At 39.0% G+C, this 25,349-nt stretch overlaps 1 protein-coding gene and 1 non-coding gene across 8 annotated transcripts in view; both read right to left on the bottom strand.

Annotated features, from left to right (window-relative positions):
- Window positions 1-25,349, bottom strand: part of TMEM108 (transmembrane protein 108) — a 377,772-nt gene that overhangs the window by 181,625 nt on the left and 170,798 nt on the right. Inside the window, exon 1 of one of the 7 annotated variants that reach the window (XM_044252353.1) lies at window positions 12,499-12,543. The exons of the other annotated variants lie outside the window; for them this stretch is intronic. The gene's annotated coding sequence lies outside the window, so the exon portion shown is untranslated. Of the gene's footprint in view, window positions 1-12,498; window positions 12,544-25,349 lie in introns of those variants that run through there. 7 annotated transcript variants of the gene reach the window in all.
- On the bottom strand, window positions 23,564-23,668 carry LOC122911010. The gene has a single exon (XR_006385353.1). It is a non-coding gene; the product is annotated as a U6 spliceosomal RNA (small nuclear RNA).

Raw genomic sequence — 25,349 nt, forward strand, 5'->3', positions numbered from 1 at the left:
ACGTGCCCCTTTGGATCACTACGTTTGTATCTTTAGGGTAAATTCCCAGTAGTGCAATTGCTGGGTCATAGGGCAGTTCTATTTTCAACATTTTGAGGAATCTCCATGCTGTTTTCCAGAGTGGTTGCACCAGCTTGCATTCCCACCAACAGTGTAGGAGGGTTCCCCTTTCTCTGCATCCTCGCCAGCATCTGTCATTTCCTGACTTGTTGATTTTAGCCATTCTGACTGGTGTGAGGTGATATCTCATTGTGGTTTTGATTTGTATTTCCCTGATGCCGAGTGATATGGAGCACTTTTTCATGTGTCTGTTGGCCATCTGGATGTCTTCTTTGCAGAAACGTCTGTTCATGTCCTCTGCCCATTTCTTGATTGGATTATTTGTTCTTTGGGTGTTGAGTTTGTTAAGTTCTTTATAGATTTTGGACACTAGTCCTTTATCTGATATGTCGTTTGCAAATATCTTCTCCCATTCTGTCAGTTGTCTTTTGGTTTTGTTAACTGTTTCCTTTGCTGTGCAAAAGCTTTTGATTTTGATGAAATCCCAACAGTTCATTTTTGCCCTTGCTTCCCTTGCCTTTGGCGATGTTCCTAGGAAGATGTTGCTGCGGCTGAGGTCGAAGAGGTTGCTGCCTGTGTTCTCCTCAAGGATTTTGGCACGTGCACCCGAATGTTTATAGCAGCAATGTCCACAATAGCCAAACTATGGAAAGAACCTAGATGTCCATCAACAGATGAATGGATCAAGAAGATGTGGTATATATACACAATGGAATACTATGCAGCCATCAAAAGAAACGAAATCTTGCCATTTGCGACAACATGGATGGAACTAGAGCGTATCATGCTTAGCGAAATAAGTCAAGCGGAGAAAGACAAATATCATATGATCTCCCTGATATGAGGGAGTGGTGATGCAACATGGGGGCTTAAGTGGGTAGGAGAAGAATCCATGAAACAAGATGGGATAGGGAGGGAGACAAACCATAAGTGACTCAATCTCACGAAACAAACTGTGGGTTGCTGGGGGGAGGGGGGTTGGGAGAAGGGGGGAAGGTTATGGACATTGGGGAGGGTATGTGCTTTTGGGTAAATTGGAAGGGGAGATGAACCATGAGAGACTATGGACTCTGAAAAACAGTCTGAGGGGTTTGAAGTGGCGGGGGGGTGGGAGGTTGGGGTACCAGGTGGTGGGTATTATAGAGGGCACAGCTTGCATGGAGCACTGGGTGTGGTGAAAAAATAATGAATACTGTATTTATGAAAATAAATAAATTGGAAAAAAAAAAAAAGATACAAACGTAGTGATCCAAAGGGGCACAAGCACCCAAATGTTTATAGCAGCAATGTCTACAATAGCCAAACTGTGGAAAGAACCTAGATGTCCATCAACAGATGAATGTATAAAGAAGATGTAGTATATATACACAATGGAATACTATGCAGCTATTAAAAGAAATGAAATCTTGCCATTTGCGATGACGTTGATGGAACTAGAGGATGTCACGCTTAGCAAAATAAGTCAATCAGAGAAAGACAACTACCATATGATCTCCCTGATATGAGGAAGTGGAGATGCAACATGGGAGTTTAAGGGGGTAGGAGAAGAATCAATGAAACAAGATGGGATTGGGAGGGAGACAAACCATAAGTGACTCTTAATCTCACAAAGCAAACTGAGGGTTGCTGGGGGGAGGGGGGTTGGGAGAAGGGGGGTGGGGTTATGGACACTGGGGAGGGTATGTGCTATGGTGAGTGCTGTGAAGTGTGTAAACCTGACGATTCACAGACCTGTACCCCTGGGGATAAAAATATATTATATGTTTATAAAAAATAAAAAATTAAAAAAAAAAAACCAACACCAAAGAAATACAAACAAGAATAAGAACATAATAGGAGCAACTATATGCCAACAAATTAGGCAATCTGGAAGAAATGGATGCATTCCTGGAAACTCTTAACTACCAAAACTGAACCAGGAAGAAACAGAAAACCTGAATAGACCCATAAGCAGCAAGGAAATTGATGCAGTTATAAAAAAAAAATCTCCCAACAAACAAGAGTTCAGGGCTGGATGCCATCCCAGGGGCATTTAAACATTAAACATTTAAAGAACTAATACCCATTCATCTGGAGCTGATTAAAAAAACAGAAATGGAAGGAAAGCCTCCAAACCCTTTCTATGAGGCCTGCATCATGCTGATCCCCAAACCAGACAAAAACCCTTTCAAAAAGGAGAATTACAGACCTTGATGAACATGGATGACAAAATTCTCACCAAATAGGATCCAACACTACATTAAAAGGATTACTCACCATAACCAAGTGGGATTTATTCCTGGGCTGCAAGTGTGGCTCAACATCCACAAATCAATGTGATACACTACATAAATCAAGAAAGGACAAGAACCATATAATCCTCTCAATTGATGCAGAGAAAGCACTTGACAAAGTACAACATCCTTCCTTGATTAAAACTCTTCACAGCGTAGGGAATAGAGGGAGCATACCTCACTATCATAAAAGCTAGATACAAAAAGCCCACAGCAAATATTCTCAATGGAGAAAAACTGAGAGAGTTCCCCTAAGTTCAGGAACATGGCGCAGATGTCCACTATTCACTAGAGTACTAGAAGTCCTAGCCTCAGAAATCAGAAAATAAAAAGAAATAAAATGCCTCTAAATTGGCAAAGAAGTCAAACTCTCACTCTCTGCAGATGACTTGATACTCTGAGGAAAACCCAAAAAGACTCCACCCCTAAATTGCCAGAGCTCATAAAGGAATTCAGCAAAGTGGCAGGATATGAACTCAATGCACAGAAATCAGTTGCATTTCTACACAGTAATAATGAGACAGAAGGAGAGAAATTAAGTTGATCCCATTTACAACTGCACCCCAAACCATAGGATACCTAGGAATCAACCTAACCAAAGAGACAAAGAATTTATACTCAGAAAATTATAGAACATTCATGAAAGAAAAGAGGAAGACATAAAAAAAAGTGAAAAATGTTCTATGCTCATGGATTGGAAGAACAAACATTGTGAAAATGTCTATATTACCTAGAGCAATCTACACATTCAATGCACTCCCTATCAAAATACAATCCACTTTTTTCACAGAGCTGGAATGAATAATCCTAAAATTTCTATGGAACCAGAAAAGATCCTGAATAGCCAAAGGAATGTTGAAAAAGGAAACCAAAGCTGGTTGCATCATAGTACTGAACTTCACATCCTATTACAAAGCTGTACTCATCAAGACAGTATGGTACACAGACACACAAATAAATGGAACAGAATAGAGACCCCAGAAAATGGACCCTCAGCTCTATGGTCAACTCATCTTCAACAAAGCAGGGAAGGAAATTCACTGGAAAAAAGACAGTCTCTTCAACAACTGGAGTTGAGAAAATTGGACAGCCACATGCAGAAGAATGAAACTGGACCATTCCTTTATATCATACACAAAAATAGACTCAAAATGGATAAAAGACGTAAATGTGAGATAGGAGTCCATCAAAATTATAAAGGAGAACACCATAAAGGCAGCAACCTCTGTGATCTTGGCTACAGCAACTTCTTGTTAGACACGTCTGCAAAGGCAAGGGAAACAAAGGCAAAAATGAACTGTTTGACTTCATCAAAATAAAAAGCTTTTGCACAGTGTCACGGTCGGCGCGACAAATCGATCAGGAACGTGAGCATAAGAGGATGGTGAAAAGAAATTAAGAGACAAAGAGATATGGGCAGGAGGAGCACCAAGGAGGATGTCCAATAGTGCCAATTTTTTTCAAGGTTGTGAGGCATTATATAGCTAACAGAAACAATCATAAGAAAGTATCTGTTTTTAGCTGATTACTAAAGAGCTTGCAATATGCACAAAAAATCCTTCAAACTTTCCCATTTATATCCCAAGCACCAATAGCAGACCTTCTAGCGCCAGATGTACTGACTTCAAGGCCACTCAAGACATAGTTTATGTAAGCATAGCACAATCTTACAATGGTGTAGTTTATGTGCAAGGACAGCAAAGACCAGCCAAGAATTCACGACCCCGATCAAATCGTCTCCATCTGATTAGCAAACGTGTGGGAAGTCACTTAGGCGAGCACGCAACACAGCACAGACCCTCTCTCAGTGCTACTCGACTTTATCGACCTAAGCCTTTTGTTCTGCTATTCAGCCTTTAAAGGAGGCATAAGTCAGGGCCTGGTTTGGTCCTCGTCTCAAGCCTTATCGTGGCCTCCCACAACACAGCAAAGGAAACAGTCAACAAAACCAGAAGACAACTGACAGAATGGGAGAATATATTTGCAAATGACATATCATTTAAAAGGTTAAAAAGGTAAAAGGTTAGTATCCAAACTCTATAAAGAACTTATCAAATTCAACACCCACAGAAGAAATAATCCAGTCAAAAAGTGGGCAGAAGACATGAAGAGACATTTCTCCAAAGACAACATATAAATGGCCAAAATACACATGAAAAAATGCTCAACATCGCTCAGCAGTAGGGAAATACAAAATGAAACCAAATGATACCACCTCAGACCAGTCAGAATGGCTAAAATTAACAAGTCAGGAAACGACAAATGTTGGCGAGGAGAGAAAGGGTAACCCTCCTACATGTTGGTGGGAATGCAAGCTGGTGCAGCCACTTTGGAAAACATTATGGAGATGCCTCAAGAAGTTGAAAATAGAGCTACTCTATGAACCAGCAACTGCACTACTGGGTATTTATCCCAAAGATACAAATGTGATAGTGATCCGAAGGGGCACCTGCACTCAATTTTTATAGTAGCAATGTCCACAATAGCCAAACTATGGAAAGAGCCTAGAAGTCCATCAACAGAAGAATGGATGAAGAAGGTGTAGTATATATATACACAATAAAATACCACTCAGCCATCAAAAAATGAAACCTTGCTGTTTGCAATGACGTGGATAGAATTAGAGGATAGTTTGCTACGTGAAATAAGTCAATCAGAGAAAGACAGTTATCATTTGATCTCACTCATATGTGGCATCTAAGAAACAAAACAGATGATCATAGGGGAAGAGCAGAAAAAATAAAAGATGAAAGAAGAGAGGGAGACAAACCATAAGAAACTCTTAATCATAGGAAACAAGCAGTTGCTGGAGGGGAGGGTGGCGGGGGGGTGGGTTAACTGGGTGATGGGAATTAAGAAGAGCACATGATGCAATGAGCACTGTGGATTATATAAAACTGATGATCATTGAACTCTACCTCAGAAACCAAGAACATATTATATGTTAATTAACTGAGTTTAAATAAAAAGAAATGGGAAAATTTTTAAAATAAAGTAAGGCAAGTGCTTTGATTTAGAATAGGTGCTTTGCTTTCATTTATAAAAGGTGCTTGTTCATGTCATCCTTCGGTTCAGAGTATGAACTGCAATTCTCCCCCTCAGTCAAGGCTCAATCAAAATCTCAACTTTTTCCTGGTTACCCCAGCCCACTGGGCTCATTCTCTCTGGCACTGGTGTGTTTTGGGATGATTCCCTTGATGATATATTATTTAGGACTATCTGTCCATTCAGCCATCATTCTTTTTTTTTTTTTCCCAATTTATTTATTTTCAGAAAAACAGTATTCATTATTTTTTCACCGCACCCAGTGCTCCATGCAAGCTGTGCCCTCTATAATACCCACCACCTGGTACCCCAACCTCCCATCCCCCCGCCACTTCAAACCCCTCAGATTGTTTTTCAGAGTCCATAGTCTCTCATGGTTCATCTCCCCTTCCAATTTACCCAAAAGCACATACCCTCCCCAATGTCCATAACCCTACCCCCCTTCTCCCAACCCCCCTCCCCCCAGCAACCCACAGTTTGTTTTGTGAGATTAAGAGTCACTTATGGTTTGTCTCCCTCCCTATCCCATCTTGTTTCATGGATTCTTCTCCTACCCACTTAAGCCCCCATGTTGCATCACCACTCCCTCATATCAGGGAGATCATATGATAGTTGTCTTTCTCCGCTTGACTTATTTCACTAAAAGTACAGCATCCCTTCCTGATCAAAACCCTTCAAAGTGTAGGGATAGAGGGCACATACCTCAGCCATCATTCTATTCCTCCACTTATCTACCTATCCACCCAAGCAACCACACCTACCTATCTACTCACCCATCTATCTGCCCATCCATCCATCCATCCATTTCCTCAATCATCCATCCATCCACCTATTCCCCCCATCCACCCACCATCCATCCATCCATCCAGTCAGTCAGCCAGCCATTCACCTATCCACCTATGCACTCATTCAGCCACCCGCCCACCAGTCACTGAGCCCTACCTTATCCAACAGTCACTGAGCCCTACTCTGTAGCTGCTCTGTGTCAGTACCTGGCTGCTAGAGATGGTATAGGCACTTTCACAGCCTAGAAAATTTGGACCTCAGTGTTAGAGGTTTAATTGTGTCCCCTCAAATTCATATGTTGAAATTATATCACCCAGTACCCCAGAATATGACCTTATAGGATCACTCCAGATGTCATTTGTTGAAATGAGGTCATCAGGGTGGTCCCTGATCCAATGTGACTGGTGTCCTTATAAAAAAGGGAGGGGGAATTTGGACATGGACCAGAAATGCACACAGGGAGAACACCATATGAAGATGAAGACAGACATTGGTGATGCTTCTACAAGTGAATGAGTACCAAAGATGACCAGCAAACTGCCAGAAGCTGGGCAAGATGATTCTTACTCACATCCCTCAGAAGTAATCAACTTTGTCAACACCTTGATCCTGGACTCTAGCTTCCAGAACTGTGAGACAATGAATATTTGTTCTGTGAGCCACCAAGTTTATGGTACTTTGTTATGGTAGTCCTGGCACTAATATACTCTGGTAGGAGAGGGAGAAAAAAAAACTGTCAATGTAATAAAGCATTTCTGCATTAGAAAGGAAGTTGGTACCCAACCCATATTTTGTTTCTCACCATACATAGGTAGGCTTTTTGGAGAAAGAATTAGCTTTCCTTCTGATTGGAAAAGAAAATTATGGGATTTCATAATGGCAAAAATATCATGAGGCATTATTTCCTTTTTTGATGCTGATAAGTTTAAACAGGAAGTTGGTTTAAAAAAATAAAACATAAAAGACAATCTATTTTTTTCTCTTTGTCTCATTTAGAATCTGTTTAGTCACTAGAGAAGAAATGTAATTTGAAAATTATTAATAATGCACAGATTTGCCCACAGCAAAACTGGCATGAAAACGCTTTAGGAAAGTCAGGATTCCAATGAAGTGTCCTATGAAATTATTTATATTATTAATTCATGGCAAAAAATGTGAGGTTGAATTAAACGAAGGCTGACATGATTTAAGCATTAGTGTTCCTACTTACCCTCAGTATTTGTATTTAATAAGAACCTATAATTGTTTTATAAATGAAAGATTCCAGCTAATGCCTATATTTAGCCAGTTCAATAGATCTACTTTTTATACAAATAACTTAATTATGTGAAAAAACATGCCCATCTCTTTAATTTAGTTGGTAATTGAGAAATAGATCTAATGGTGTATCTAAGGCCCTATCATTCATGTGGGCACAGTAGGATTAAACTATAGGTAAAAGCACAAGAAATTAATGTTTACCGTGCAATGACTGTGTGCTCAGCAATGTACTAAATGGGACATTTTCATTGGTGGCTTCACATCATTAAGTAGACATTAATGTCTTTGTTTCTTTTAGAGTGTTCAGAAAGTTTAGGTTATTCAAAATCATAAAGACAGCTGGTAGCAGAGCCATGATTTGGTTCAGGACTGCTAAACCCACTGTCTTTGCATCAAACTGCACTGTTCTCTTCTAAACATATATTGAATTTTGAAAAATTAGCTTTAAAAACCCCAAACTACCAAATCCCCACAACATTGGGAATCAAAAAAGGCTCCTAACAAACTTGTATTTTTAAGATTTCTTTCTTTTAGGGGGGAGAGGGCAAAGAGAGAGAGAGAGAGAAGCTGACTCCTTGCTGAGTGGGGGCGGGGCGGGGTGCGGCTCAACAAGGGATTCAATCTCAGGACCTTGAGATCACAACTTGAGCTGAAACCAAGAGTAGGACGCTTAACTAACTATACCACCCAAGTGCTCCCAAGTGCTTTTCTTCAACTGAGTTATCTCTGAAGATTTATTTCTTTTGGCACTCTACAAAGTGGTCAAAAGGTACATCTTTCCTCTTTGATTTTTATAGATTTCTATTTTTTTTTAAATTGGGGAGCAAAAGTAACTGTTAAAAAAAGTTTTTATCTTGGGGCGCCTGGGTGGCCCAGTGGGTTAAGCCTCTGCCTTCGGCTCAGGTCATATCTCAGGGTCCTGGGATCTAGCCCCGCATCCTGCTCTCTGCTTAGCAGGGAGCCTGTATCCCCCCTTCTCCCTCTGCCTGCTACTCTGCCTACTTGTGATCTCTCTCTCTCTCTGTGTTAAAAAAAAAAAAAAAAAAGATTTTTTAATCTTGAAGCACCTGGGTGGCTCAGTCTTTAAGGGTCTGCCTTTGGCTCAGGTCATGATCCCAGGGTAGAGCTCCCTGCTTAGTGTGGAGCCTGCTTCTCTCTCTGCCTGCTGCTCCCCTTGCTTGTGTGCTCTGACAAATAAATAAAATCTTAAAACAAACAAACAAACTTTTATCTTAAAGGACAAAATTCTACCTCCTCTTTAGCACAGAGCCCTGTTTCCTGAATCAGGAATGCACTACATCTTAGGCCAAGTAACACAGGTAACATGTAGATTCCAGACTCACTATTTTTTTCTATTTTTATGCGAAAGCCACTGACTTCTTTTTCTGAAATCACACACATATAAGGTAGAAACTTCCTTTCAAAAATCCACTCACAGTTCCTTATGTCTGATATTTCAAATTTCCTCAGCATGGTCCCATAGCATCTTCTATTGCTTTCCCAAACATCCTTTTTTCCTCATCAAGCTGGTGTTTTTATTTACTTCTTGCCATGCACACTCACACATGAGCATCATATTGCCCATTTCCTCTTCAATATTAATCCCCTACAGGGAGTGTCCTCTTTCCTTCCCTCTGGCAATCCAAACATACTTGCTTCAAAACTTACTTTCACCAAAATCCTCTCCTGCTATAATTGCTCCTTAGCCTATATCCCTTAACAATCACACATATATTCCTTACAGAATTAAAAAATCCTAGATTTGGGGCACCTGGATGGCTTAAGGTCTTGGGGATCGAGCCCTGCCCAGGGCTCCCTGCTCAGTGGGAGACCTGCTTCTCAGTCTTGCACTCCCTCTGCTTGTGTTCCCTCTCTCGCTGTGTCTCTTTGTCAATTAATAAATAAAATCTTAAAACGAAACAAAACAAAACAAACCTAGAGTTGTATGGAGCCTCAAAGGCCAACTAACTATTTACATCTCATCGCAATACAGGAGTCTTTTTTACAACACTGAAAACTAGCCAAAAAAGAAACAAAATGTAGGGGGAGGGTTGTTTCCATCTGACATTGACAATAAATTCACGTTATAAAACAGGAAAGGTTAAACAAATTATTACAAAGGGTATATATGTTCTTATTTTAATCCCAAACTTTCTCCTGAGACTCCAAAGAGAACATAATATCACTCTGAAGAAGGTAAACTGAGTTACCATTATTAACTGGTTTAACTCAAGTCAACTAAGCAAACATCAAGCATATATAAAAATTCCTAAAACTTGTGTTATTTCTTTAAATCTTGCTATCAATTTAGGATGCTATTTAAATGCACAAAACCAATACCAATAAATGTTATAGTTCATTTTCAATGAAGAGCAATATTTTGGTAGAAGCATTAGAAGAAGTATTAACCTTGTAAGTTTACTACGTACTTGTTGCCTATATTAGCTATGTAGTGAAGTCGGTCTAGTTGGACCAGAACCTGCCATCTGGTAGCAACCAACTCAAATTACAGGTAAAAAATTTGAAGGAAAACATTATAAAAGGGAATAGAGATTAATGGTCAATATTGAATCCAAGAATAAAATCCAACTATTTATAGTAGTATGCCTCACCTTTTTCATTACTTCCCCCCTTATTAGGAGACTTTTTGGACATTTTTCCTGTATGTTCCCTCCATGAAATTTTAATACCCCATATATACTGTGCATTTGTTTATATATCATATTTATGCACAAGTTTTACTATATTTAATCCAGAGTTAAGAATGACTAAATAAATTTTAAGTCAAAAGATAAAGTTATTAACATTTAATTATCAATTTGCTATATTTTGTAGCATTGCATATATTTTGTGCACCTTTCTTGAATTCAATGTCAATGCTACTTGCATGATACCCAAACAAACCCAGCAAGAGAAACAAAATAAAAAGGAATAAGATTTTGTTGGAGAGGACTGAGTTTTGCAAGACCACAGACTATTGCCATAACAATGTGAGCTGCCCTACCCTCCCCACCAAGAACCAATTTCCATCCCTTTGGAGTAAAACTGCCCTTGTTAGGAATATGCAGTACAAAAGATCTACAGCAAAAATTATTTCAATATTTTGCCATATGACACAGAATAGAAGTAAATCTAAGGAGATGTTTCAAAGGCTGTAAGAACTCTATCACAATGAACAGCACCATTATGCACTGAGGGCTCAGTTCTATCTGTGGATATAAAAATAGACTCTAGCTTTTGTAGCATTCACTTTCCTGGTTCATTTCTCCCTATTCCATATTCCTCTTAGGCCATTACTCTGTCTCCTCTTCCACCTCTTAAATGTGGGCATTCCTGCCCATCTTGGCCTCCCCCTCTTCTTTTCTTGCTCTAAGCTTTCTCTCTGCACAATCCCTTAAAATCCTTCCATTTTAGTTACCTCTGCATTAGTTAGGTCTCCAGATGTGGACACTTTCCTGAGCTTCTTGCCTCTCTGCTTGACAACTCCTCAGAGAAGTCCTGCTCAAACCTCAAATTAATGTGTCCAAAATAAATAATTAATACACATTTCAACGACTGTATGGAGTTCTCTATTCTGGTAATGAACTTTGTCTCTCAATAAGCTTGGCTGAAACTCCCATCTAGTACAACTTATCAGGTAACAATTATCCTTGTATTCTTCCTTTGCTATTATAATGGCTTTCTAACTCTTCCTGCTACATCCAACAGCAATTCTTCAATATGTCAGACCCTTGGCATCCTTGGCCATGGGACATGCATGGATCTTAGCAAAAAAGCCAACTTGAGAGAGGAAGAAGCTGGGCAGAGTGGGATGGGCTAGGGCTGGGGAAACTAATCTGATTGGAAAGAGAGTTTGAGAAACTGTGCCACTCTGGCATGTCAAAACCACATAGATATTTTCAAGCACTCTGGGCACAATAGTAAGGTTTGAAACAACAGGGTAGATTCACCCCATTGGCTCATTCATAGCAGGGCCCATGTCTTGGTAGCCAATAAAAATAGTCTCCTACTGATCTTTTGTCTCCTATCTCTTAGTTTCTAAAACTTAAATTCAGTCCCATACTATTGCACTTAAAATTCTTCAGTGGCTCTCTCCCCACCAAGCAATGACAAATGGTATGAGTCATGACCAGCTAGAAGCAGGGGGCTGGGAATGACAGCTGGCTCAGGAAGCCTATTTCAAGAACCACACTAGAGGGGATTACAGGACAAGGGTCTCAGACCAAAACCTAAAACTAAGATCCCTGGGGGTAATCCCTTCTTTTTAATTTAGCCACTGCAGAGATTATCTTGCATTCTCCATGCTCAGCCATAGGAACAATTCCCTGGGCAAGGCTATGATTTCATGACTCCATTCCTTTCTGGTCCCTCTACCTAGAATGCTGTTCTTCATTTTATCTGCTTATTTTAGCTTTGCTTATCCAAACTCCGCTCATTTTTCAGTGATTGGTTTAAAACATCATCTCTTTTGTGGACCTTGATCAAGACAGTTTCATGGGATAGGAAGAAGGAACACAGAAATAGGTAGACAGATGAGCTGATGTGAGGGCAGGCTCTTGTCAGTTTTGTTCTCTGTTATTTCCCCAGGGTCTAGAACAGAGTCCAGCACATGGTGGGTAATCAGTAAATATTTGTTGAATACATGAGTTAGTAGAAGTATATAGAGAGGAACAAAATCAGGTTTTACGAGCTAAGTAACATTTGAATCAGTAATTACAGTTGACAGTAATATTAAAAATATTTATAGCCCCTTCTTGGAGGAGCAAAGGCATAGATGATTTGTGATGGGCATGTAGTGTTGGTGAACAATAAACCTTTGCTGCTTAAGTTACTCATATTTGGAAGTCTTTTGTTAATTGTAGCATAACTTAGTATATCCTGACTAATATAGTAATTGGTATCAGGAGGAGAATGTTCCTCTAAAAAAAAAAAAACCCCAAAACAAAACAAAACAAAAAACCCTCAAATATACGGCACTGACTAGGGTGAGGCAGTGGTCCTCTATGGAAATTCTAAGTGGAGAATGAAAGAATGGCAATCCATTTTGCAGTAAAACAGTTTTTTAAAAACTCACCTGTGACAATTCAGGATACATATAATATACCCGATAAGCTTGTTGCTTTAGGTGAAGAAGGTGAAAAAATGGGATGCCAATAGCATCCTTTGACTGCTGTTGGTTGCATCTGACAACAGTACCATACAAAAAAAAAAAAGATGATTTGAGAAATGCATCCTTTATAGCAGAAATAAAAGGGACTAACAGTCCAGAAATTCTAAGTCTTACAGGATTAGAAGAAGCAACTTCTTTACAACGTAAACTGTAACAGAAAAAAACCGAGGAGACCTTTGAGTAATGAAGATAATTAAATCTTAGTCTCAGAGTAAGCACCAAATTAAAGGTGTGGTTTTATAACCTTTAAAAAAAACAAAACAAAACACAGAATGGCTTAAGATGGCCCCCAACTGGACAAAATGGCCCAGAAAAAAAGAGACTAAAGGTGTAGCTCTCCCCTAAGAAGTTCAAGGTACTTAAGATTAAGTCTAGAAAGAGAAGAAAAATTTCCTTCCCCGCCCAAATTTGATGATGAGATTTGTTCAGCTAATGAAACATAAGTGGGAGTGAGAGACCAATTCAGGACCAAAGCTTTAGCAGTGACTGCTCCATTAACAGGAAGCAATTCTCTTTTCCCTTCACCACAAAACTGACAGTATTCCAGATGAAGGCTGTATGATTAGCCTAGGTCTCAGAGTAACTGTAAGTAAGCAAAACTACAGCTCATCCTTTGTTGGCACTGTAGCAAGAGGGAAAAATGAGCTTGTGACTGTCATCTGCTATTTTGTGGTAATTTGCTACCATAGTATAAATCAAGCACTCTGACAGATATAGGGACTTTTTTTTCTTTTAAAGATTTTATTTATTTATTTGACAGATAGAGATCACAAGTAGGCAGAGAGGCAGGCAGAGAGAGAGGAGGAAGCAGGCTCCCTGCTGAGCAGAGAGCCTGATGCGGGGCTCGATCCCAGAACCCTGAGATCATGACCTGAGCTGAAGGTAGAGGCTTAACCCACTAAGCCACCCAGGTGCCCCCAGATACAGGGACTTTTAAAAACATTTCTCAAGACTTGAAAGGAGCAGAGGACTATTTCATACTAAGAAAGGTGAAAATTTACTCACTAAATAAAGATAGTGAACAGTAGGAGAGAAAACTTTGGTGAATTTAAAAACCCAGTTATTAAGGCTCTATAGGAGACTATGCTTTGTAAAAACTGATCCCCTTCTTTGATTTTGCATTCTTACACCCCACATTTTTCCAAAATAACAATCTGCATGACCATCTTGCTTATGGTACCCAGCCCCATGCTCAAATTTTATTCACAATGGTACTACTAAAAAATATTGTCACTTTCTCCAATTCTAAATGAAAATTGATTTATTAGTTTTGATCATTAAGAATAAAAACCAAGTAGATTGGCTTATGTAGGATTTCCTTCTTTGCAGTGAACCACCAAAAGCACTGTTTAATTGAAAGAACAGCTCAGTCAACTCTGATAGATCATAATATATTTAGCACCAATGGCTACAGAATGTTGTGTTGAATCCTTAGTTGAGATCCTCATAAAGAAGTGACTGCCTCTAATGATACTTACTTAGCACAAGCCAATGTTCCTCTTTATTCACAAGAACAAGGAAGATGACACATACTATAGTCTCTGAATACTTTAAGCAGCCAGCACAGTGCCTGGCATAGAGCACGTGATCAACAAGTACCAGCTTTCCTTCCATACCCCAGACTCCTCCTTGCCTCTTTACTGAAGATATCTGGGTGGTGAGATTTCCTGATATTTTAAGGTTTTAAAACGAAAATGGCAGATGATTTCTCCACAGCAAACTTAGAGAAGCTCAGTTTTCTAGAACTAGGGTGATCAAATGTCTTATATAGGACTGGCTCCACTTAAAAGGCTTAATGAAAACGGAAGGAGAATTTATCAGGAAAAGAACATAGTAACATCCAATAAAAATTTAATTGGCTCCTCTCTCTCCCCATTTTTGAGTGGTAATATTTAGGAAAATTCAACAAATGAAATGTCATATTCTTCTACCCTTGAGATACCTCCAGAATAAAAGGTCACTGTTCCTGAGTAAGAAAATGATGTCTCTATGGTTTAAGTTTTGCTTCTTGCCCTGATGTAAATAAAATCAGTGCCGACATATTAAAAGTCCTAAAGGCCTTCACCCTGGACACAAGCCCTTTGGCCCAGATGCTCTAACAACACCATGTTGCCAAAGGTCATTCCCATATTCTCAAAATTGCAATCTTTAATGTTAGAGAAAAAAATAGTTTCTTCTTCACATGGTAACAAGTTAAAAGCGGAGATCTTTGTTGCCATGGGAATGGGATTTTTCTTGCAGTACTGGCCTTCTATTGGCAGAAAAAACAGTACTATAATCAATAAGAAAGGAGTACTTCATTTTCTACACCCCTCTTGGGGATGGAATGTTAAGAAAAAGCATAGAGAACTGTATTTGATGGGCCCTAAATATATGTGGGTAGAAATCTCCCTCATGGAAGACCAGCATGCCTAACAAAATGCCAATCTGTGCTTTCACCATGCTCTGCTGAAGAACTCACTAAAACTTGGACTATACAGGCCAATCTTTGACTCCTATCAGTTCCCTGTCAATAAGCTTCTTTACTTTTAGATAAGGACTTATCTAAAAAGTCCTTCATATGTCTGAATTGCTCCTTAAGAACCAACCTGAGTTTAGAATTCCTTAGACTGAATTTTGGAATAAGGTTAGGGGGCATATATGAATCTCTCTTGAACACTGTGTCTCAAATTTGTTTCAAGTAATCTGTTACTATATGTCATGGTGTCACTTTATTCCATTATCATTTAAACTGAAATGCTCTGGCCTTTTTTTTTTTTTTTTTGGATTATTTGGTCATCTTGAAGTTCTATAATTTTCTCTTCTACATAGAGGAACAGCTTGGTAGAGAAGATCATTTAAAGATTTTCCTAAAATAATAGACAAATGGATGATATCTCTTCTGTGTATACAGTAAATAGTCAGCATCCACTCCCTATAGAATTCCACTTTAAAATATGATGATTTGAACAGGGTCTATATTTATACATGTTTACCCCTGACAATAGAAAAGTAATCTTCCATGTGTAAGCAAATTGAATACAAAAAGAACAAATGGATGCCTAATCACTAGATCAATCAAATTAAATGCCTTGGTGTCATCACAGGTAGACCAACATAGGATAAGGGCTATGTGCTTAGGTATGTGTAGCAAGAGCAAAAGGAGCCAAAGCAGTGTCAATACTATCTGTCATCAAACTCACTTTGTCCTTCTGCAGAACGCAGTGCTAAACTGTATTTCCAAAGCTCCCCTGGAATTAAGTGAGACCATGTGATTGAGTTCTAGTCAATGGCCTGGAAACATCCCCTACCTATCTCTATTCTGCATGACTTTATATTCTCTTTCTCACTTCCCTGAGGATTCCCAACCTCAGATCCTGAGAATCCAGCAGAGGGATGCTGAATCTGAGAAGATGGCAAACTTACATTATAGAGCAATTCTAGGTCCCTAAATTACCATATAGAATAGGACCTCTCACCTCATGTCCTGCTAACCTACACTCAATCAGGATGTAAGTGATAAATTTTTGTTATGTGAAACCACTGAGACTCTGACTTTTTGTTAAAAGAACTACCATTACCTACCCTGACTAAAACAGAATGCTAAATGGATCCTGAAATATGATTCCTTCTGAATGTTCAGCCTACCTTAAAGAGCCAAATAATGTCTTGAACTAATCTTAGACAATTTACATTAGGATTTTGAGGTGACTCTTGGTTACTGATCCTCTGAGTTTAAGGGCCAAGAACCGATATTCTTAACAGTTAGTACAAACTTGAAATTGATGGCCAAAAACATAAATAAAAATTACCATACCCCACACATTTCCCCAAACACTCCATGTCTATGAAAAAAAGAAGTAAAATAAATGGCACTCATAAATGTCATTTCAGGGTAGAGGGCGAGGACAAGGCAAGGAGAAAACATCTAATCTCCTCCGGATTATTTATTCATCATTCATATGAGGAGATTATCCTCCTACTATACCACTTTTCATTTTGCAAATGTGTAGTATGCAGACATTCCTGGTTCAATGAGAAAGGTTTCCAAAAAAATTAAATGTCAAGGCTGCTTGGCTTATTGGTTTTGTCTATATAAATTCCCTTTTTAATTCAGCTCTGAATAATAACATTCCTCAGTGTCAATGTGACAAACTAGCTTCAATCTTAATGGGGTGTGAGAATTGAGAAAGGAGGTGAAGACTAGCTGTGGTTCTCATTTTAGCATATTAAGACAGCTTTTAATGGCTCTGAAGAAGTGGCACATGAGCCATCAGGATTTTTTAAAATTATTTCTTTCTTTTTCTTTTTCCAGAGATTGTTGCCTGGATATACGTAAAGCTTAAAGTAAGCTAGAACACTCTCCCAAATGCGGATAGGAAATTGCTGGGAGAGCCATGCTGTGTGTCCTGCTGCACCCTCAAGACCACTACTTCTGTTAATGAGTTGGTGACAGCCCTGGGAAATACAGGCCCAAAGTTCTTCTCCCTCCCTCTCAACCCTACAGTAGTTCTTGTGACACCATTCTATTACAGAATTTCCAACAATGAAGGTGGGTAGTAGTGGGTGATGGTGAAGATCAGGTTTGGTGTGGATCCAATATTTAGTAAAAAAAAAAGAAAAAAAAAAGATTTTTTGACACCCTCCCTTTCACTTTACACACACACACACACACACACACACATATATATGACACACACATACATATATATGTATATATCAGACATTAAGAGAATAGCCCATGTGCATTATATTAGCCCAGGTTCTCAGAGCTAAAACTTTAGTCTATGTAATTTGCATATGCAGGGCACACAGAAGCATGTGATCTCAAAATTCTTTCCCAAGAGAAAAAAAAAGCATTTTTATTGTGAAACACTTAGAATAAAACAGAGTGCAGTTCCTTTACATTACAATGTGAGAAGACAGGCCAGAAAGGTTACCTGACTTGCCTAAAGTCTAATTCTCTGATATGACCAAGTGATTCAATATGACAGAACACGAACACATACACACACAGGAGAAATTATATTCTAATTTGCATGTTAAACCCTCAGATGTCTGGAAGGAATATGATAGTTAAAATATCATATCCTCTAAGTTTGCATCATCCAGCAAAATTATTCTTTAAGACTTGCCAACCTTATTGCCAAGGTTTTATCAAAAGGAAACTTGGATTGGGAAGACTTAACTTCCTTACATGTTCTTTCCAGGGATAACTGCACAAATCAATGGAGGACACATTTTCCACAGATTTGTCACAATATGCTCTCAACTGATATTTCTGTTTCTATTCACAAATTAGAAAGACTAAATTTTAAACTGGGTTTTGATTTTTAAGCCTTTTGAGAGTATTAAAAATTGACCCCAGCACAGTGGCTGATGCTCTTCCTTTTAAAATCATTTTATGTGACATGGCTTTTCAGACATGGTTCAGACTTAGGGCAGTAAAGAATTAATTACAAGTTGTATTTAAAATAGCAACAGAACAGTAGGATCAATTCAAATGGTTTGGGGGAAGTTGAACAATTCCTACCTCCAATATTTTGAAAATAAGAGTCAGGAATGTGCTACAAATGGATCACAAATAGTGCCAACACTGTGAAGCAACCCTGAATGGTTCCTCATGAAGTGAACAGTGTGGGCTCTGGTGAAAATACCAAAATGAAAGCAAAAAAATGGGTTCTTATTCTTGATCCTTCAAGCTGAAAAGGATGTCAACCCTATTCTCAAATCTGTATCCTCTGACAGGCTGGAAAAAGTCCTCAATTCATTTGCCAAACATAGTGAAGGCAGCTAATTATTATTGGGGGAAAGTTTTCTATCGCTGGAGAAAACAACAAATATTCAGTTGTGTCCCCCAGTGCCATGGCCAGGAGCTAGCCTGTAGGATCTTTGCTCTGCAAATGAAAAGGGGAAAATACACATGGGCAGAATGTCAAGGAAGAGTTTCCCAATTCTTCCTTCTACCTGCTACACTTCAGGCTCAGGGGACCACAGGGAATTGGGATTAGGCCACTGCATAGATAGATAGTGCCTGAGCATCGAACACAAGAAGCCTGCCTAGTCCTGGACATGAAATGGTAAATATGAACACCTTTGGAGATAGGCACAGTGCAGGTAGGGTGAAGAGCAAAGAAAAGTTTAAGAGTTCAGTAGAAAGCACTGATATATCAATTCAATGGGGGAAACAACACTTGTGGCTTGGAACCCCCCCCCACTCCAATCAGAAAGTCACTTTCCCAACCAAAAGTACCTTAAAATATCCCTTCTTATTTATTCTATAGTCAGAGAAAAGAGGTCACTGCATTGAAAGAGGACACAGATTAAGAATAGACAAAGCCAGAGCAACAAAGCCAAGCCAAACCTGGGTTAAGTGGCAGAGAAGGCAGCTGTAATTCTGGAGGACTTGTGGCAGGAAGCAAACTTCCTTACAAATACAGCAATGAAGAACATATTTTAAAAGACCTTTCCGGAGGTATGTAATCAGAAACCAGGATAAACTCTATAGACAAGAAACCAAAACCTTATTGGTTTACATACCGTTACACAATCAAGAATATCATGGAAAAGGACTAGCGGGGTGGAGGGTGGGGGAGAATCAGTTTTCCACTTAATATCCATGTACAAATTAGTGATACATGTTCATGGTTTGATTACTTCATTATAGAATGTATAAGTGGGCTTTCAAAGTTTAATCCACAGAGAATGCAATTTGGATATGCAGGGAAAACTGTAATTTTAAAATTTTTTAATTAAAAAAATTAAAATGTTATCCATAACTAATTAGGCTATCATTTTGAGCCCTCATTTGCTGTTAAAGAGAAAATGTTACATATTTGCTCTTAACCAATCTCCATTTAACCAACTGGCTGAATTAATCAGCACCTTGTATTCCTTCTCCACATCATACTGCTTGTTTTCTGTGGTACACTAAGAACTCACAGGTAACAGGTTTCCTTCTGCTGTCAAGGATCAGTTGTGTCACTAAATCTGTTTATGACCATCTTATTATTTTAACTATGTAATTAAACATACTGCAAAATAGGAAATAAATGTGAAGACAATGGGCTGTCTGAATGAAAGCTAAATTGAATACTTTGAATAGACTTAATTAAGGTGGGTTTCCTTTAACAATGCTTTCAATCAGGTATCAAGACAACTGTAAACAAATTTTAACTATTGAAAAAAACGAAGTTTCTATACTCAAATTTCTTTGCAAGTAGCTTAAAGAGTTTTTAGCTTAGTAAAGAAAATACAATTAGAAATTGTAGATGAAGGGGCACCTGGGTGGCTCACTTAGTTAAGCATCTGCCTTCAGCTCAGGTCATGATCCTGCGGTCCTAGGATTGAGCCCCACATTGAGCTCCCTGCTCAGTGCGGTGGCTGCTTCTCCCTCTGTCTCTACTGCTCCCACTGATAGTTTTCTCTCTCTTGCTCACTCTCTCTCTCAAATAAATACACAAAATCTTAAAAAAGAAATTATAGAAGAAGAAGAAATTATAGGTATAATTTACGTTAGAAAGAAGAACTCTAATTGGAAGACCAATATGTAATGAAAAGGTCTTGGCCCCACATTACAAGACTGCTGTATGAATGTACATTTACATTAAATTAAAATAAAATGTTTAAGATATATATAAAAATAATTATTGATGAATCTGTTTTAACCACTTTTTAAAAAATTAGTTCTGACCACATCTGATGTAATGCCTTTTACTGTGACTAAATTTCCCATCCAGTTTACATTTTAGTTCAAAACAGTCATTTAAATAGATCCTTTGGAGAATATTCAAACTCCCTGACAGCTTCCCCTCTTACTAGAATGGTACCCAGCCCTCCCCAGTGTCAGATGGGTATTGGGAGTAATCATCAGGCATTGTGCCAGTCTTTTCATATGCATTGCCTGGTACCCACAGATCTGCAGTAATGCTTCTAATTCCCCTGTCACCATGTATCTTTCAGGCCTCTGATGCTAAAGTACCAGGCTGGTCCCTTCTTTTACTTCTAGCAATGCTCCCAGGTAGGTCTTGCCAATGCCCCTTTGTTGTTTAGCTTTCTCTCAGCTCTGGCTGGCTGCAGACACCAGAGTGTGCTACTGCACCATTCAGCCCCTTGCCCAATGGTCCACCCCAACACCTGCTGTGATATTTCTGCTTCTCATCTCAGAAAACTTGCTGTGTGATAATTGAGCTGCTCCATATTAATTTGTAGAGAACAGTGCTCCTTCCCTCTCCCCAGTCCAATAAGAGCACAAAGACAGAACCCTGAGTCTGCATCGCGTCTCTGAAGTCTTCAGTCTCCCAGCACCAAAGTGTAGAGCAACCATGGAGATGCCCCTCTTGCACACATTTCTGTCTCCCTCATTCTTTTTATTTTACTTTCTCCCATCTTTACCTTAGCCAGGACAGAGGCAGACATTTATTTTGTTTTTTATATCATCTTTCCTTCTTCCTAATTCTAGTCTCCACACTATAGAAGAACCTCATGGGCTGGACCTTCTAGTTTCTTCTATATATCTATGGAGCAGATAAAATAATTTAACAGGCCTCCTCACTCCTTACTGCCTGCTTTCATACCCACTGTCTTACCAGTCTCCTATGCTGAAGCCTCAAGCCCACTATGCCTTAAGAATGATGGGCTGTAATGAGACAAGAGTTAAAGGGGAGGAGGGGAAGATGTATTAGTATAATATCTGTGAAAAGATTTATTTACTTGTTTTTATGTATATATTTACTTACTTAATCATTCCAGAGTGAAAGTTCCAACATTCCCAACTAATATTTTTGTTGTTATTAGAAAGGCTTCTCTACTTTTAGCTAAAGATAAACATCTATTATTTCTATAAAGATGTCTGGACTAGACAGTACAGTGAAGTTGCTGGTTCAAGAAAGGACAAAACTCAGGTGCACCTCTCAAAGAAACACTATCTTACCAAGACATATTTCATCTGGGCGCTATTATACAAGGAGTACCATGCCTGGCTTTCAGGAGACTTCATTGAAATATCAGCTGTATTCGGCATACCTCTAGCTGGGCCCTATGCACCTGGGATAAGAGAAAAATGGTTTTCTGGCTGAAGCAGAAATAAATGCTTAACGCAGTGTTTAAGGCTACAAGACTATTATATTGTGGGAAGAAAATGCCTTACCGTGAACCCTCAAACCAGCAGACATAAAAACTGCAACATGAGGGATGCCTATGCTTGTATGGCTCAGCCGGTTTAACATCTGCCTATTGATTTCATGATCTCAGGATTGTGAGGGTTGTGAGATGGAGCCCCCACACTGGGTTCCATGCTCAGTGGAGAGTCTGTTCGAGATTCTCTCTCTCCCTCTCCTCCTGCTCACCCACACTCTCTCTCTCTAAAATAAACCAATCAATCTTCTTAAAAACAAAAAACTAAAAACAAAAAACAAACCTGCAACAAGACAATAGTTTTCCACTACCTAATGACTTTGGTATTCCTAGGATTCCCTTCTCATGATTTGCTAATCCATAGATGTGGCCACTAACAAATCCACACTGGAATCTCAGGCTGTTCTCCTTAAAGAGTGATCCCCAGCAGGTCTTAGATGTCCCCAGTGACATCTAAGATAAAAAAACTCTTCAGGGAGACTCAAACCTGTGAATTTTCCTGATGAAAAGCTAATTTTAATCATTTATATTCTGCTTAGGAGGATCGGTGCTGAAGGGAAAAGTTCATCTTCCCTGCCCTCAATGCTGTCTAGTTAACTGATCTACAGTGGAAAGGAAGGATTCTGCTTCCATTCAAGTTGGAATGAAAAGCTGGTAGTCAAATGCATGCAGAAACTATTGGACCTTGACATTTTTGACAGATAAATGGCAGCCTGGTGGCACACCAAGGTTGGGTTGCCTAGATAGTATGGGATCTACTAGACGGAGTACTAGGCAAAGAATATTTGGGGTTCAAAGACAAAAGGCTATTGCCACACGTTTGTTGTGGCTTACAGTAACTTTGACTCAATGCTCTGGGTAAAAAGATTTCTGAATATTTAGATTCTGTTTTTTTTTTTTTTTTTTAGATCTGCTTCAATATTAACCATCTCCTTATTTTCAAGATTCAAAGCATAAAAGATGAAATTTAATTTTGGTCATTGTCAAACTAATCGATAAGAGAACTTCCCAAGAGTGGACTCAGAACTACTTTTATGTTGGTTAGCTGATTAAATCTCTATTCCAATGATCAAAGTCCAAGATCAATATGGTAATAACGAATAATCGCTCCTATTGGACTCAAGTTTGTGCTTGAGTCTGTTTGTGATCCAGTCTGTTCAAAGTTTAATTTTCTTTTAGCAAAATTATTCCTTGAAAACCTTTTATACATTCCACTTAAATGTTCCTAAAAATGTTTCTCTTTTTGCAGTGGGGTCTTTCATAAGAAGATAATCTCTGAGTCTAAGCTGTGGGAAGGGCAACTTTAAGTGATGAAGTGACCCTAAGTATTTGGTATTTAGAAAGAAAGCAGATTTTGCCCTCAAAAAGCACAGACCTAAGGAAGGAAGCTGTCAACTAGAGTGAAATTACACACACACACACACACACACACACACACAGAGTTTCCAAGGTCAGAGCAATCATAAGGAACAATGTAGTCCCTGAGTGTATTTCTCTTTTCTTATGATTAAGAAAAATAAAGAAATCTGGAATGACAGGACATAGGTAAGGCCACTCAGGCTCTTCTTTTCTGGGAAAAGACAAATGATCACAGAAGAGACTCCTCTCTACCTTTACTGACGCTTGGCACCAACAACTTCCTATGTTCTGTCAATAACTAAAGTTAACTTTCAAGCATCCCCTTATTACAGATTGTCTTTATCTGAAAACTACTGGGAAAAGGTCACTAATTCTCTGAATAAAGAATAAATGGAGTGCTTTTTGGAGTTTGTATATATGTGTTTCCCAAAAGAAATGCCCAATACATCTACCATACAACATCCTTTACTTCACACAGGATGTTCATAGCACAGTCATAATGATAAAAGTACTTTTATGAATTGTGTATCATCTTTACACAAAGGACATGCTAATCCTCTTTGTATCATTCCAATTTCAGTATATGTGCTGAAGCAAGCACCATAATGAAAGTAATTAAAAAAATCTATTTTAGGTCTTCATTTTATTTCCTTTGTTAGCCAAATGATTCTCTCTGGAAGTGCCTACTGTGTCCTGATTGTCTAATTCTACCAGATTCTCATTTGTTAATGCTGTTCATGTGACATAAGCAATTCTCTAACATCACTTTCAACAACTTCATGAATTCTAGCCTTGTGAAAACTAAATCTTTAATAATTTCTGTGATGAGAAGCAGAAAGTTGGTGTTTAAAAGCAGGACTCTGGAACCAGATTGCCCAGGGTCCAATTTTAGTTCTACCATCCCTTGGCAACATGTCCTTGGGAAAATGACTGCACTGTCTGTGCTTCAGTTTCCTTATCTGTAAAATGGGAAAAAATGGGAATAATTTTATCTCATAGGGTTGTTGGGAGGCCTAAATAAATGCAAAGCACTTAGAGCAGCACTTGATACATAATAAGCACTACGTAGGTCTTAACTATCATTATCATCATCATTGTCATCATCATCAAAGTCTACAGAGTATCTTTAGCAGCAAGATGGCAGGTATGCCTAAGTCATGGGAACTTTTTTTTTTCACATTTTCCCCCAATTTATTTATTTTCAGAAAAACAGTATTCATTATTTTTTCACCACACCCAGTGCTCCATGCAAGCTGTGCCCTCTATAATACCCACCACCTGGTACCCCAACCTCCCACCCCCCCCACCACTTCAAACCCCTCAGACTGTTTTTCAGAGTCCATAGTCTCTCATGGTTCACCTCCCCTTCCAATTTACCCAAATTCCCTACTCCTCTCTAACGCCCCTTGTCCTCCATGCTATTGGTTATGCTCCACAAATGAGTGAAACCACATGATAATTGACTCTCTCTGCTTGACTGATTTCACTCAGCATAATCTCTTCCAGTCCCGTCCATGTTGCTACAAAAGTTGGGTATTCGTCCTTTCTGATGGAGGCATAATACTCCATAGTGTATATGGACCACATCTTCCTTATCCATTCATCCGTTGAAGGGCATCTTGGTTCTTTCCATAGTTTGGCGACTGTGGCCATTGCTGCTATAAACATTGGGGTACAGATGGCCCTTCTTTTCACGACATCTGTATTTTTGGGGTAAATACCCAGGAGTGCAATTGCAGGGTCGTAGGGAAGCTCTATTTTTAATTTCTTGAGGAATCTCCACACTGTTCTCCAAAGAGGCTGCACCAACTTGCATTGCCACCAACAGTGTAAGAGGGTTCCCCTTTCTCCACATCCTCTCCAACACATGTTGTTTCCTGTTTTGTTAATTTTGGCCATTCTAACTGGTGTAAGGTGATATCTCGATGTGGTTTTAATTTGAATCTCCCTGAGGGCTAATGATGATGAGCATTTTTTCATGTGTCTGATAGCCATTTGTATTTCTTGATTGGAGAAGTGTCTCTTCATATCTTCTGCCCATTTTTTGATGTGTTTGTCTGTTTCGTGTGGGTTGAGTTCGAGGAGTTCATTATAGATCCTGGATATCAACCTTTTGTCTGTACTGTCATTTGCAAATATCTTCTCCCATTCCGTGGGTTGCCTCTTTGTTTTTTTGACTGTTTCCTTTGCTGTGCAGAAGCTTTTGATTTTGATGAAGTCCCAGAAGTTTATTTTCGCTTTTGTTTCCTTTGCCTTTGGAGACGTATCTTGAAAGAAGTTGC

The sequence above is a fragment of the Neovison vison genome, chromosome 6 (assembly GCF_020171115.1).
Source record: "Neovison vison isolate M4711 chromosome 6, ASM_NN_V1, whole genome shotgun sequence".
Lineage (NCBI taxonomy): Eukaryota > Metazoa > Chordata > Mammalia > Carnivora > Mustelidae > Neogale > Neogale vison.